Source organism: Bactrocera tryoni, chromosome 2, assembly GCF_016617805.1.
Source record: "Bactrocera tryoni isolate S06 chromosome 2, CSIRO_BtryS06_freeze2, whole genome shotgun sequence".
Classification (NCBI taxonomy): Eukaryota; Metazoa; Arthropoda; class Insecta; order Diptera; family Tephritidae; genus Bactrocera; species Bactrocera tryoni.
This window is the reverse complement of record NC_052500.1, coordinates 62188580-62191303: the sequence shown is the minus strand read 5'-3', so window position 1 is coordinate 62191303 and position 2724 is coordinate 62188580. Positions and strand designations below refer to the sequence as shown.

General features: G+C 35.7%; 1 pseudogene; it reads right to left on the bottom strand.

Moving 5' to 3' along the window:
* Window positions 1–1194: 1194 nt before the first annotated feature.
* Window positions 1195–1837, bottom strand: LOC120769682 (annotated as a pseudogene).
* Between the last annotated feature and the right edge of the window lie 887 nt (window positions 1838–2724).

The following is a 2724-nucleotide window of genomic DNA, read 5'->3' as shown; positions in this document are numbered from 1 at the left end:
ACTGACTTTAGCTTTTGTTCTCTTTGTCTTTCGCACCTACCCGTCTTCGTTGGCGGAGTTGCCACCGATCTATATTCCCACATACATTTACTCCAATTGGCCTTTAATACATTGCAAACATGCTTATTTGTACGAATAAGTACGATTATGTTCTAATATTCTGTGGATCCGTGAAATGAATACGTTAAAAATTATTATTGTTTGATTAAAGTAGTAATATTAGGTAATAGGAATGTAATAGCAATTAGTCTTTCAAAATATGCTTCAAAATTTATTTACTTTTTGTTTTGACTACAGCTTTCTTACAAAAATGACCAGCTTTACTAAGCCACGAACAATAGTAAAGACTTCTTTCTTCCTTTTATTTTTCTACTTGGATTTTGATTTGTTTTTCAGTTTTAACTTGCTTGACGTGCTATATCGCTTAAATCTAATATGAATACCTGCTCCCACTGCTGTTTTTCAATACGTCGCTGTGCTGCGAATCCTAAATCGATTTCTTAATTCGAACTTATTCACTGGGCCTTGCTGTGACGTATGCGTTTTCTTCAGTTATTCGTTGTGCGGCAAATACTGCTACAATTTTAAATTTTTCTGGTACTAGTTGAATGCTGCTGTTCATTTTGTTTTTTTCTCTGTAAGTTGCTGTGCTGCAAACTTACACCTTTTCACGGCCTCTTTGTACAAATTAAAAGACCAGACACTTGCTCACTTCGGCAATCACATTTATTCTGATTCTATACAGTTTCTTTTACTTAAAAAACTAAGCCTACCAAGCCTACGCAAATACCAAATGGAAAAAACAGGTTGTTGTTGATGGTGTCAGGTATGCGATCAGCGGACGCTTTCCATAGATTTAGTTACCGCAAGTTGGTGTCGCTTAGCGTGCCGTGTGCAAACTTTCAAACGCAGCATGCCATTATCATACCTTTTCAATGAAGGTCATCCGCAATAAATATTCGGGCAGTATCAATTGCTAATTGTTGTTGTAGGGTGTCATTTACATATATGATTTTCTTTTAGAATTACTACAGCTAAGCGTAACTAGATTATGAATGGTAATAATGAAGAAAAAGACACAACGCGTCTAAAAAAGTTTTGGATCACCTTGTTTGATTTAACCAGTTCCTGAAAATATATTCAAAATTTTAGTTAGAGAATATAATCCGAAGAAAAGATTTTTAACCTTTTCCACATTCTAAATTCAGCAACGAAATCATCGGGATCTTCTACATCAGCGGAGCATTGCTTTTCTAAAACACGAACAGTCTCCTGCATCTCAATAACGTCCAGATTTACGCATTTATTGGCAAAATGTTTTCAATTTTGGAAAGCAGCTCTCGATGTTTTAAAAATCGTTCATTGATTTGGTCCAAAAAATGATCTAAAAACGGTATATAAATTGATCTGAGGTAATATTCTTCCGGTTCGCCTTCATAATTGTCGCGATTAGTTTGCCGTTTCGCCAAACGCGGAATTTTGATTTCTAAATCTAATTCTGCGGCTATGGTTTTAACTGATTCAAAAATTATTTTAAACGATTGTTCAGAATCCTTACGCATTTGACTAATTTCAGCATACAAATTATTTGCATAAGCAACGCAGCTGCTCAAATCACAATCTAATTGCTGCAAACATAGGCTTATGTGTTTTGATAATGCAAAAATTGGCTTTACTATCGCCATAGCAATCACAAATTGATGTGATTGGATTGCAGTCAACAAAGCATGTGGCTTTAATAAATCACTTCTTAAATTTTCAGTATCAAGCTCTTCCAACGCAGTACAGATCAATGGGAATAAATCGTTAAATAAAGAAAGAGATTCTAAATGCTCCACCCAACGTGTTTCGCAGAATTTAAGTATTTAAGTTATTTAAGTAACCTCACTTTGATTTTTGAGCAGTGTGCCTGCTTTAGTTGACATCCGAAAAAGATTTACGGTCTCTTTCATGGAACCAATACAATTTCTTATAGCAGGTATTTTGCAAGTCGTTGCGATGGCTAAATTTAAGCTGTGATTAGCATAGTGCACATAAAGAGCCGCTGGATATAAATTTTGGATGACACTAGCACAACCTTTGACATGTCCACTCATCGACCGCGCTCCGTCATAACCTTTAGAAAGAAAAAAGTATAATTTAATTGTCCCAAAATTAGAAGAGTTGAAAACTCACCTTGACCCCTTATGTGTGCAAAACTAAGTTTAAGTTCTTTTAATTTATCAATTAGCACATTCGCAAGACCGCTGCCAGTTGTATCCTCAACAGGAACACAACATAAAAAGTCCTCTCTCAGTTTTTCCTCATTCTCAAAACGATCAACATACCGTATACAAATTGAAAATTGCTCAATGCCACTAACATCCGTGGTTTCATCAGCAATTATTGCAAAGCATTGAGATTTATTAATACGGTTAATAATTTTTTTTGTATTATTTGTCCTGCTATTTCAATAATTTCATTTTGGATGCGCCAACTGAAATAATTAGCATTACGTGCTGCAGTTTGAACATGTTTTTTTAAATTTTCGTCGCCACTATCTATTGCTAAACGCAAAAGAGCCCTGAAGTTCCCGTCGTTTTCAGCAGGCATTTCTAAAGAAAGATTTCCTTCGTCACGATGGCCTCTTAACGCAAGCCCTTGCCTCCCGCAGACAAGCAAAACACGGATTATAGGATGTAATTTTGCTCGATTTTCAAGCTGTTGCTTTTTGCGGCCATGATC